Source organism: Macaca thibetana, chromosome Y, assembly GCF_024542745.1.
Source record: "Macaca thibetana thibetana isolate TM-01 chromosome Y, ASM2454274v1, whole genome shotgun sequence".
Classification (NCBI taxonomy): Eukaryota; Metazoa; Chordata; class Mammalia; order Primates; family Cercopithecidae; genus Macaca; species Macaca thibetana.
Genome location: NC_065599.1, coordinates 10,321,259 through 10,328,008, shown reverse-complemented (window position 1 = coordinate 10,328,008; position 6,750 = coordinate 10,321,259). Strand labels below are relative to the sequence as shown.

At 43.2% G+C, this 6,750-nt stretch overlaps 1 pseudogene; it reads left to right on the top strand.

The window, feature by feature from the left end:
* The first annotated feature begins 5,818 nt into the window (after positions 1 to 5,818).
* LOC126947124 (ATP synthase-coupling factor 6, mitochondrial-like) lies at positions 5,819 to 6,184 on the top strand (annotated as a pseudogene).
* Positions 6,185 to 6,750: the final 566 nt, after the last annotated feature.

Below are 6,750 nucleotides of genomic sequence, written 5' to 3'. Positions count from 1 at the left end.
AGAAAATACCAAAAACAGACATGTTCCTTACTCAGTTCAATGCTCTGCTCTGGCCATCTTTAAATTCCTAATTTTCGAAAAGTGGGGCTCCATTCTTTCGTTTTGCTCTAGACCCCGCAAGTGTCGTTTGCTCCTACACTTACTTGTTCCCAACAGGGCCCACATTCTTTTTCTTTATCACTATTAATAGAGCTTCCTCAAACATCAACATTGCTGCCTGACTCCAGAAAGCATTCAGGGTTTCAAAAGTTGCAAAAGCATGTGGTCACCTGCCCGTGGAAACTGCAAAAGGAAAAGCATCCCCATCACCTCATCTCAGAAATTGGGTAGGGGGAGGGAAACCATTTCATACATAAAAACTAACAAAGTTTACACTCATTTCCCTCACCCTGCACTTTACTCTATGGGTTAAATTATAGCCACATGCTGTCAAGGCCCTCCTGAGATGTTCAAAGCTTAGCCTTTTGTCTCACTAGATAATTGCAAGTGTTCTAAGGACCAAGAGAAATTTTTGCTTTCTGTCTGTATGTTGTCTTTGCCCCCACACAGGAAGGTCAGGGGATGATGCACTGAGAGGGAAAGTGACATCCATCCAGGAGATTCTTAAAAATGTCCAAATGTTGCTGGTTTCTAAAAATCTGCCTTATGACCAGGAAGACTTCTTTCTACCCAGTTAAGGGTAGAAAGCCTGGGGTATGGAGCAAGACTCTGTCTCAAAACAAAACAAAACAAAACAAAACAAAAAGTTGCTAAGTGTTAACATTGTCATGTGTAATTGAGATTACTGGAGAAACAGTTTTACATACAAGGTCTTAACATGCTTTTTGGTAAAGGATTATAAGAAGGCATGGAAATATAGATTTTGTTCAAGGGAAAGTAATTTTGTGTAGTTCAGAGGGTTTTAAAGATTGTCCTAATCCAAAACAGCAACAGAACAAACAAGGTTTAAGCAAAATGAAAAGGGATTTGTGAAAGGTTGGCCTTATAAATGAAATTCTGTGGGTACAAACAAGTTGGCTAAGATTTGAAAGAAATTATTTAGCTTTTTTCTGTAGGTTAAAACATTAAAATCATACTAATGTGGGGCCAGAATCTGGACCCCTGTGTCTGAATAACAGGGTTTTCTTAGGATATTGATCTGCTGTTGGATGGAAAATTGCAAAGGGTTCTCAAAAATTTATGAAAATCTTACCTTATGGTCAAACTAATTAAAACTCGATAGAAATCTAAAATTTTATTTTAAGGCCAAGTGCAGTGCCTCATGCCTGTAATCCTAGCACTTTGGGAGACTGAGGTAGGTGGAACGCCTGAGGTCAGTTCAAGACTAGCCTGGGTAACATGGTGAAAACCTGTCTCTACAAAATACAAAAATTAGCTGGTATGCACCTATAGTCCCAGCTACTGCAGAGGCTGGGGCAGGAGAATCATTTGAACCCACGAGGTGAAGTTTGCAGTGAGCTGAGCTAGTGCCCCTGCATTCCACTCTGGGTGACAGAGTGCGGCTGTCTCAAAAAAAAAATTAAAAAAAATTAAAAAAAAAAAAAAGGACCTGGACGACAGTGGCTCACATATGTAATCCCAGCACTTTGGAAGGCTGAGATGGGTGGATCATGAGGTCAGAGGTTTGACACCAGCCTGGCCAACATGGTGAAACCCTGTCTCTACTAAAAATGCAAAAATTAGCAGGGCATGGTGGTGGGCACCTATAATCCCAGATATTCAGGAGGCTGAGGCAAGAGAATCGCTTGAATCCAGGAGGTGGAGGTTGCAGCGAACTGAGATTGCACCACTGCACTCCAGCCTGGGTGACAGAGCAAGACTCTGTCTCAAAAATAAAATAAATAAAATAAAATTCTATTTTAAAAAACTAACTTTAACATCAAAGATACACTAACAAAAACATGAAATTTAGTTTTCTCTTTTGAAAAAGATTTTTATGTAATACTGAAACATAATAAAAGGTGTTTGTCCCTTTGGGTAAATGGCAGGGAAAAAAAAGGAGGAGAGAAAAGAAAGAGAATCAGTTGGCCTCATGCTATCTTCATTGGGTATTGTTGTTTGGAAAGTTAAGTCCTTTATCAGAGTAAAGATTTTTCTGTTTAAAAAAATTTGGGGGCTGGGTGCAGTGGCTCACGCCTGTTATCCCAGTACTTTGGGAGGCTGAGGCAGGCAGATCATGACTGCCCAACATGGTGAAACCCCATTTCTACTAAAAATACAAAAATTAGCTGGGTGTGGTGGCATGCACCTGTAATCCCAGCCACTCAGGAGGCTGAGGCAGGAGAATTACTTGAACCTGGGAGGTGGAGGTTGCAGTGAGCCAAGATCATGCCACTGCACTCCAGCCTGGGCAACAGAGACTCCGTCTCAAAAAAAAAAATTTTTTTTGGAGTTATCATTTGGCCAAATGAGTGAGTCATGGTGATCGGGGAATGGTGGTACATGCCTATAGTCCCAGCTGCACAGTACACTGAGGTGGGAACATGCCCTGAGCATGGGAGATTGAGGCTGCAGTGAACTTTAATAGCACCATTGCACGCTGGCCTGGGCAACAGAGCAATACCTGACTCAAAAAAAAAAAAAAAAAAATCCCTCAGTTGTAGAAGAGTTCATTTCCTGTTGGCTGCAGGACTCAGGGCCCTGGTGTCTTGCTAACTGCTGGTTGAGGGGTTCGTGGGGCTGCCTTTGGTTCCTTGCTACATAGCTGCTTGCTTCTTCAAGAGCATGTCTAAAGGAACCTCATCACAGGAGTGGTATCCCATCTACTCTGCCATATTCTCCCGGTGAGAAGCAAAACATAGGACCTACACACAATTAAGAGGCTAGAATCCCACAAAAGGACAAGGATCATGAAGACCTCTGCCCAATCCACAAAGCCTGTTCCATATACCTTGGAGTTGGGAGAAATGAGAGAAGGAATAGTTGAAAAGTCAGCAGCATGGGGGAAATTTTGCTCCTTCACAAGTTGGCCCACATTCACTCACCAATTCTCAAAGTCATCTTTCTAGACCTTTCATCTCAACAACCTGGTCTCTCTCTGTTACTCAGGCTAGAGTGCAGTGTCATGATCATAACTCACAGCAGCCTTCACTCTTGGGGCTCAAGCAATCCTCTTTCACCTCAGCCTCCCAAGTAGCTGGGAGTACAGGCACATGCCACCTGGCTAATATTTTTTCTTTTTTTTTTGTTTTTCTTTCTAAGATGAAGTCTCACTCTGTTACCAAGGCAGCAGTGCAGTGCTGTGATCTTGGCTCACTACAACCTCCGCCTCCCGGGTTCAAGCAATTCTCCCGCCTCAGTCTCCTGAGTAATTGGGATTATAGGCATGAGCCACCAAGTCCGGCTAATTTTTGTATTTTTAGTAGAGAGGGGGCTTCTCCATGTTGGTCAGGCTGGTCTTGAGCTCCTGACCTCAGGTGATCTGCCCACCTCGGCCTCCCAAAGTGCTGGGATTAACAGGTATGAGCCACTGTGCCCAGCCCTATTTTTCATTTTTTAAGCAATGGGGTCTCTCTATGTCGACCATGTGATCACTCAGGTGATCCTCCTGCATCAGCCTACCAAAGTGCTGGGCTTGCAGGCAAGAGCCATGGCACCTGGCCATGGAGCACAATTTTGCTGACACCTTGATATTACCCAATGTGTTAGGGTTCTTCAGAAAAACACAGAACCAATATGATACATATAAAGGCATTCAATTTTAAGGTATTGACTCATGAGATTGTGGAGGCTGAGAAGCCCATGATCTGCTGTCTGCAAGCTGCAAGGCTAGCGGAATAGTTCAAAAGCCTGAGAGCTAGAGTCAATGGTGTAGACTCCAAATTAGGTCTGAAGGCCTGAGCACCCCGAGCCCAGAGAACATATCAATGTCCCAGCTCAAGCAGTCAGTCAGAGGAAGGGCAAATCCAGCTATCCTCATCCTATGTGCTTTGCTCAGGCCCTCAGTGGGTTGGAGGGTGCCCACAACATCAAGGAAGGTGATCTACTTTGGCCAATTTAGCGATTTAAATGCTAACTCTCATCTGGAAACACCTTGAAAGAGACATCCAGAAAAAATGTTGAAGCAGTTATGTGGACATCCTGAGGCCCAGCCAAGTTGACATGTAGAATTAAGCATCACCCCCAGTGACACCCATTTGGGATTTTTGACCTCCAGAACCATCAGATAATACATGTGCACTAAGTTTGTGGTAATTTGTTACAGCAGTGACAGGAAACTAACCCAGTCACTAACCTGAAAGTCAACTTTTCTCCCTTGTAAAAGGAATATGATCATGATATTTCCCTAGCCACTTCATATGTTACTATGACAATCAGTGACAGAATGTTTGAATATATTTTGAAACGATAAAAGCCTTGCCAGATCCAAAACAAAATCTGCTGCCCCTTTTGATCCAGTACTTTTCCTACCTACTCAGTTCTTCCTTTGCTGACCAGTTTCTGCTCCTCTCAGGGTACATTTGATTTGGCCAAGTCTTTCCAGTGACCTTCACCTTTTCTGAATGGGTGGCTGGGCCTGAGGCACTGGCCATTTCTGCTTTTTAGAATCTATCATCATCACCAAATACAATAAGCTTTATTTAATATTTTGTTATTTTGTTCACAATGGAATATTTGCATCATTTTTGCCTTTTAAAATATGGCATTAAAGGACCATCCAAGCAACAGGAAGAGAGTTTCCTGTCCAGCGAGCCTTGAGTGACTGTAACAGCTGCCCAGAATGCACTGCAATGGCAGTAGGCATGTGAGGGACAGAGCCAGGGCCGGAAGTAGAATGGTGTGGCCAATGCCGCAGCTTTGGTAGCCGAGTACTGAGTCCACCTAACATAAAATCAGCATGATTCCACCTGGCACGGTGGCTCATGCCTGTAATCTCAGCAATTTGGGAGGCCAAGGCAGGCAGATCTCCTGTGGTCAGGAGTTCAAGATCAGCCTGGCCAATATGCTGAAACCCTGTCTTTACTAAAATACAAAAAATTAGCTGGGCATGATACTGCTCACCTGTTATCCCAGCCACTTGGGAGGCCGAGGCAGGAGAATCGCTTGAACCCGGGTGTTGGGATTCTCTCAGAATGGTGGCAGAAACATTAAAGGGAAATATTAGGGTAATCACTCAGTATTGTGGCAGAAATGTTAAAGGGAAATACTAGGGAAAGTTATAGGGAATAGTCACAAACCTTTTTGGAAGGCTGAAAGGTTATATAGCTTGTAACAACTGAACAGGCTGAAGGTGGCCATTTCTTACCTTAGAGCATTAGGTTATAGGGAATACTAGGGTCAACAGAGGTTTCCACAGTTAAGTCTGTTTACCCTACTTCCATTAACTAACCGTTGAGCCAGATGACCTGCTGCGGGCAGGGGGGCAGGGACCTCGACCAGGAAAATTGCCACTAATGGTATTTGCTTTAGACCTTGGTATCTGAGCTTTAATCATTCGTAGAATACTCTCTTAACCTTGTTAATTACCCACAAGTGTGTTTACTCAAAGCTCCTGTTGTTAATTCTATACTAAATAAATGCCTGGAATGCAAACTGCTCAGGGCCACTGCTGCCATTCTTTACAAGACTCTCCTTGGAGTCTGTCAGTGGCCTTGGACCCTCAGCTGGATTGGCAAAGCAGAATATCTATGTGTCAGTGTATTCTATCCATCTGTTGCTGGGTCAGGGGTCTGTAAGGGACAGACTCCCCGCAGCTAGTGCCCTGGTGAAAGCAGTGCTGCCTCAATGGGAGGCAGAGGTTGCAGTGAGCCAAGATCATGCCCCTGCACTCCAGCCAGGGCCACAGAGCAACACTCTCTTTCAAAAAAAGAAAATCAGCATGATTCTTCAGAGGCTCTTCAGGTTCTCCTTTGTCATTCAGTCAGCAGTCTCAGTCTACTTGCAGAGGAACATTGGTGTTAACTGCAGTGGCATTTAATAAGGAACTTGATCCTGTACAGAAACTCTTTATGGACAAGATTAGAGAATACAAATCTAAGTGACAGATATCTGGAGGACCTGTTGATACTGCTCCACAGTATCAGCAAGAGCTGGAGAGGGAGCTTTTAAGTTCAAGCAAATGCACGGTAAAGTAGACATGAATAGGTTCTCCAACTTCAAATTTGAAGATCCCAAATTTGAAGTCATTGAAAAACCCCAGGCTTGAAGAAATAAAGTAAAATTAATCTGGTAATTTGTCATGGGTTAGTTGTACAACTGGTTAGAAGTTTCAGAATAAACATATATTTCATAACTGTTAAAAATAAATAAAATATGGCATTATAATATTATGTATCTTGATGACTGCATTTTTGGCACCCCCTTAAACTTGTTTCACCCTAGTGTCCCACCTTATATTTACCTGCCAAAGTTAAGGACACACACCTGGGAGATGGGTTGTATTAGTCAGGGTTCTCTCTACACTGATAGAACTAATGGAATATATATATATATATATATATGTATATACAAAGGGGAGTTTATTAAGTATTAACTCTCATGATCACAAGGTCCCACAAGAAGCCATTTGCAGGGTGAGGAGCAAGGACGGCCAGTCCAAGTTCCAAACCTAAAGAACTTGGAGTCCCATGTTTGAGGGCAGGAAACATCCATCATGGGAGAAAGATGTAGGGTCACAGGCTAGGCCAGTCTCTCCTTTCTGCCTGCTTATATTATAACTGCGCTGGCCGCTGATTACTAGTGCCTTTCCCTCAATGTTAATCTCCTTTGGCAACATCCTCACAGACACACCCAGGATCAATAATTTATATC